Source organism: Teleopsis dalmanni, chromosome 1, assembly GCF_002237135.1.
Source record: "Teleopsis dalmanni isolate 2A chromosome 1, ASM223713v2, whole genome shotgun sequence".
In the NCBI taxonomy this organism is placed as follows: Eukaryota; Metazoa; Arthropoda; class Insecta; order Diptera; family Diopsidae; genus Teleopsis; species Teleopsis dalmanni.
This window is the reverse complement of record NC_051846.1, coordinates 227193375-227200262: the sequence shown is the minus strand read 5'-3', so window position 1 is coordinate 227200262 and position 6888 is coordinate 227193375.

Here is a 6888-nt window from a genome sequence, read left to right as displayed (position 1 = left end):
TTAAGTTTTCTATAGCGAATAATGCTTCTTTATCCAAATTAACTACAATTTTTTTAGAAGTATTTTTTGAAGTTCTTCCGTTGACCCCCGATAAGTATTTTGTTAAAGGTTTGGCAATTAGTGCATAATTTTGAACAAATTTCCTATAGTATCCTGTTAATCCTAGGAAACTTCTTAATTCCTTTAACGTTCCGGGAATGGGGAATTTTACAATTGCTCTGATTTTTTCTGGATCGGTTTTAATAACTTTGTGGGATACTATATATCCTAAAAATTCAACTTCTGTTTGAAAAAATTTTGATTTTTCCAGAGATATTTTCATATGTGAGTCCTTCAGTATTTTTATGATTGATTGTAATTCTTTAGAATGCTCTTCCAAGCTATTGGAATAGACTATAATGTCATCCATATATACATGACATGTTTTCCCTATTTTAACTCGTAATATGTCATCCATTGCCCTTTGAAATATTCGAGGTGCATTCTTCAAACCAAAAGGCATCCTCGTAAATTCATACTTCCCATTGTTAATTGAGAAAGCGGTTTTTTCGATATCATTTTCTCTCATTAGAATTTGATGAAATCCTGACTCCAGGTCGATTGTTGAAAAATACTTAGAATTCCCTAGATTTGACAGGATTATACTAGGGTCTGGTATTGGATACGTATCCGCTATGGTATGCTCATTTATCTTTTTATAGTCGATAACTAGCCTATGTTTACCAGTTCCATCTTCGTTATTTCCTTTCTTAGGAACTATCCATATCGGGGAATTATATGGACTCTTGCTTGGTCTGATGACTCCATTTTCCCGCATTCTAGCTATTTCGTCATTTACGTAATTGTTACAAGAGAGAGGATAAGGATACTGCTTGCTCCAAATAGGAGTGTCTAAGTTAGTTCTAATTTCTGCTCTAACGTCCGTTCTAAAGGGTAAGCTTGTATTTATTTTTGAATGCGTCGATTGTATTTGCTTTATTATATTGTTTTTGTATATCAATATTTTTTGTGACTCTTCCTTTCTTGTTATGTCATTATCCACGCCGGGAATTTTTCTAGCTAATTCAGTATGATCTTCCTGTCCCAGTATGTTCATAAGGTTATCCTTCTCTGAAAGATTACTGCTTACTGTTTTGGCAGATTCTATTCTCGAAAAAGTGCTGTTTATTTCTTCATCAGTTTCGTCTTTTTTCAGTGAGTCCAGATATTTATTTATCATTATCATATCATTTTTCTGTTTATGTTTGTTCGAATCTATGTATATTCTTTCGGTTTTTCCATTATATCTTAATTCATTGTTTCCTAAATCTACAACAGCATTTATTCTTTTTAAAATATTATATCCTATAAGTATATCTGCTTCTAAATTTTCAATTTCATAAAATCTTTCTTGCACTCCTAATAAGGTAATAGAGTGATAATATTTTATTGTACTGTACCCATTTACAGTTCTTACTCTTTTAAATATTGGTAATTGGTTTTTATTCTTGTATATTCCCTGCCTAATATATGATGCTGTAGCACCTGAGTCTAACAAAATTTTAAAGGTTTTATCAGTTTTTAAATCTGTTAATTGTATGTAGGGGAGCTCTAGTACTCCCTTTGGCCTAAAAAATGATTTTCAGAAATATTGTTTATCCGTTGAGCTTTTGGTAACGGTTGCCTACTCTGAACACTCTCATGAACTCTTTTTTGAGTTTGGTTATTGTGATATCCCGATCCCTGCATAAAAGAATGCGAGTTCCTATTTGAGTTGTTCCAGTGATTCCTATTAGATGATTGATAACTGTTGTTTCTTTGGAATTGGTTGGATACAGATGGATCCACTTCCATTGGTACAACAGGTTCTTGAATTTGATTTTGATTATTAATATTCGCTTTAGGGAATCTTAAATTATTTTGGATTGTGTTCCTAGGTGTGTGATCGTATCTCCTTTGTCTGTTGTACTGGTTTTGATAGTGGTTTGAATTATTCATTGGAGTTTGTTTCCCATTGTTCTGAAAATTTAAAGCGAATCTTGCCCTCAAATTGTTTGCTTCGAGTTCCTGAGCTTTTGCTAATGCATTTGGCAAGTCTTCCGGACAAAGTGAGAATAAAATGTCAGATAATGGTGTTTTTAGACCAGTTATGAATATTCTTAAAGCGTTTTGCCTATTCTTTCTATTAAGTTCTTTAGTAATTGACTCATCGCTTCCGTGGGTCATTATAGTCTTATTTATTAAGAGAGTCAACTTTTTATTGACTAAATTGTAATATTCCATAACCGAAAGATTGCCCTGTCGTAACACGCTTAATTCCTGTTCTATTATATGAATTGGACGTTTGTCCGAATATGCAAAATCAAGCCGAGCAATAATGGCATCCATATTTAGACAAGTGCCGTGATTTGTAAGAGTATCGTTGGCCTCGCCTATAATTTTATTTCTTAAAATGGTTAGTGCACCGAAATACTTCCTGCTACCTCTATTGTATAAACTCATGGAATTTATGGCTGCGGCCCGCCAACTAACATAACTATTTTTTCCACTAAATTCGGGAAGTGATTTTACTATGTCCAAGGTCTCATCACATATTATACGGCTGTCTACTACTTCCGTTTCGAATTCTACTACTTTGGGAGTATTTACTGCAGAAAGCTGCTCTTTTAGCAAAGCTATCTCATCCCTAAGAGAGGCTGTGTTTGCGACTATAAGTCGACTAATTAAGTCTTGTGTAAAAGTATTATTTTCGAGGGTCATTTTAGCAAAATTCTTTAACAGATTTTCCAGTTTTACAACTTAATAAATACAAAAAAAATTGATTTTATTCCCGTTTCACGATAGTATTTCAAAAAATGAACAAATATTTCAATAGTATAAAACAAAATCTAATAACAGTAAGCGAAGGGAAAAGATTTTACACAATAAAAAATAATAATTTACTTTTATATTTATAATTTAACTAAAAGAAATTTCCACCTTTTACAAGTCCAATTAACAATTTTATATATTCATTTATACTTCTTTCAAAAAGAAATTAATTGTTTGACTTACTTATAAAATGTTTTCTGCTTCTCCTGAGTTGAGTTTTGGTTTAAATGTATCTTCCTTCAATTTGTACCACAGGTATTAAATTATTATTACTTAGACAGTCACCTGAGTTGAGTTTCGGTTTAATTGTATCTTCCTTCGATTTGTACCACAGGTATTAAATTATTATTATTTAGACATTCACCTTTAGTTTTGGGATTTTTTTTTGTTCTTTTGTAATTTATATATTTTATAAAATGTTTTCTGCTTCTCCTGAGTTGAGTTTCAGTTTAATTGTATCTTCTTTCAATTTTTACCACAGGTATTAAATTATTATTACTTAGACAGTCACCTTTAGTTTTGGGGTTTTTTTGTTCTTTTGTAATTTATATATTCTTTTTTTATAAAATAATAAAAAAAAAATTTCACGATTTCAAGTTAATTAAATGAAATTTCACGTTAAATAAAAAAAATTTTTGAAAATATTAATTTATATTATATTATTTATATATTTTAAATATTATTTATTCCTTTTTCTTAGAATAATCTCTCTTTTCTCATCTGCAAAGGTTATTGCATGTTTTGTTAAATGCAGTGATATAGTTCGAGCAACTCGTGTTGCGTACTTTTTATTTTCCGCAATTGTAACACGGGCTTCACGTTGAGCGCCAATTAAATATAAACTATTATTTTTTTGTGTAGCTTCTGCTACCACTTTATTTGAAATGTTTCTTAAGACTAACTACTTCCATAATTTTTACTCGTATTTATACCAAGAATTCGAAGTATCGAATCCCGATAATATATTTCGTTGTTTGCTTAGGACAGGCAACGATAATAAAAAATATTTGGTTTTTCCAATTTCCTGTTTAATACAATAGATAATATTTTAGGACAGACAACGATCATTAAGAAATGTTTAGTTAATACAATAGATAATATTTCGTTGTTTATTTAGGACAGACAACGATCATTAAGAAATGTTTAGTTACAATGTTTGGTTATTTCCAATTTCCTGTTTAATACAATAGATAATATTTTAGGACAGACAACGATCATTAAGAAATGTTTAGTTAATACAATAGATAATATTTCTTTGTTCCTTTAGGACAGACTACGATCGTTAAGAAATGTTTAGTTAATACAATAGATAATATTTCGTTGTTCCTTTAGGACAGACAACGATAAACACAATAATTAGTGTAGGAGACGAGACTTGATAACTTGCACATAAATGAGTTGAGCAGCTCGATACAAATCATGATCTGTGAACTGTTTAGAAGGGTTCACGATCGCTGTTACAAATGACTAATACACTAATCGCGAAGGCTATGAGATCGTTACGACCTAATCGATTAGATTTGAGAAGCAGTAAATGAAAAGCAGAAATTATCATAATGAAGTAAAAATAGAATACATTAATCATTTTCTATGTATATGTCTAGGTTTACAGATGAAGTGATTTCAATGTTTTTAATGATTGAAAACCGGAATGAGGTGTGATTGGCATGGCAGAGAAAACAAAAGTAGACTTGCGGAAACTCCTAAGCTTTATCTGGACAACTAATAATTTAATAAGCATAATATTCGGAGTAACAACAATTAATGTTCCACGCCACTTCTAAGCAATTTTGAAAGCTTTACAATAAACAATAGATATTGCCGAGTGGATGTGTTGATAGTTGTTTCAGTACACACTTTCTCAGCCATCTAGTTGATATTAACCGTATCATTTTTTTGACACATGATATTTTTTGGACTATACCACGATGAAATCTGTTGTGTACAAAATGAATTATTCTCTCATATAATAAAAGCCAGAAATTATCAAGAAAAGATATAGTGTTTCATCGAATTAACACAAACCATTTTACAAGTTTGATAATTCATTAAAAATATCAAAAATGTCTTGGATCAGTTCATTGTTCGCAAACTTCAAAACATGAATGACAATGGCGAACATTTTGTAGAGCTATGTAGTATAAACAAACTCAAAATTGGCGGCACGCTTTTCTCGCATAAAACAATGCATAAAGTAACATAGGTATTACCTGATATGTGAACACAAAATCAAATAGATCACATTTGTGTTACGACAAAATGGAGTAGATGTTTAATCAATGTAAGAAATAAACGAGGTGCCGATATCAGCTCTGATCACCACCTACTAGTTCGCAAAATACTAGTTAACACAATAAAAATTCAGAAGTCGAGTAGCTGTAGCAGAATCAAATAAAAGGTCTCTAAGTGGAAAGCAGAAAATATAAAGCAAAATTTTTCACGTTCCATCTCTGAAAAATTTACTGCTCCTACTAACAACCTACATCCCCAACATTGCTGGAACAAAATAAAAACGGCTATTAAACAAAACCTGCATGGAAACCTTAGATAGAGCGTCATATAAGACCAAAGACGACTTCATCTCAGCACAAAACTGGATAATGATAGAACACCGAGCAAAACTGAGAAATGATATGAATACCATGAGGAAGCCTAATGATTGAAAGAGAGCGCAAACGGAATACACACACCTGGACAAATGTGTCAAAATGGTAATTCGGGACAATAAGCAAGAATATACACATAAATATATAATATATAATATTTAAATATACAATATATACAATATATAATATAGAAAAACTGTCATTTTCACTTAAAAAGAATTTCTTTACGAAGAACCCAACCGAACTTTATACTAAAACAGACAGACGTCTTTGCAGAAATACCTAAAAAAATATTTGCTCGGAAAAAATATTTAAATAAAAATAAAAAGGCGATCTATTTAATTGTTTTAAGGTTCAACTTTGTATACAACAATAAGTGGAATTTTTGTTAAGTCATGATCAAATTTTTTGTATATATGAGTGCATGTCTCTGGCTGAGACGATTTGCTTGCCATTTGTTTTATGTTCGTATGTCGAGTGATTAAAATATATTTTATTATAAATGATTATTGAGACATTTTGAGATATTTTTACGTTGTATATGGCGTTACTTTATAAGTTAAATTTACGTTATCAAAAACGAAAATAACAACACTTGTAAATTGTTGTCAGTATGTTTATGTGAAAAAAATACGAATATTTAATAAAAGGTATTTGTTAATAAAATATGTTGATTAATATTTACAGTTTTTTTTTATAAAATAATAAATAATACAATTTAAGAAATATAATTAAAAAAAAAAACAACTTACCTGTACATATAACAGTTTTTATTTTGTTTATTAAAATAAATATAACTGCTGTTTATTTGGTACTTAATATGTTTTAGTTTCCACGTTTAGTAATTTAAATCACTTAATTACAATATCAAAAAAAAAAAAACGTAAACAATCGATAAATAAACAAACACACATTCATTTGAAAGTCTCATTTTTATACGACGCACTTTTATTTTCCCGTATTTGGTGGCAGGTGATCGCTGCAGCCGTCAAACTTTACCGTTATTCCTTTGCAATGAACTATTCTCACTTTTCAATGATTATTATATTACACAATTAAATTGATTAAAGAACACAATTTATGAATAATTAACATTAGATTTCGTATTATTAATGCGTTTTGTTAAATTATCTTAATTTAAGAAAATTTAATAACACCGCAACCGCTTATTAACCCGACAGCACTATTTTGACGTTGGAGTTGTTGGAGCACCGCCATTACTACTACTTCGAAACAGTGTAACAATGAAATATACGTTTATGAAATGTAAACAACACTGACGATTTTATTGTTATAATATAATTATATACCACATTCAAATCGTTCTAGTAATATTCATTTAAATTAATTTACGTGTCGATAACAAGAATTTTTGATTTAGTTAAGCCTGATTTGTTCAAATTATACTTCGTCTGTATGATTACACAATGAA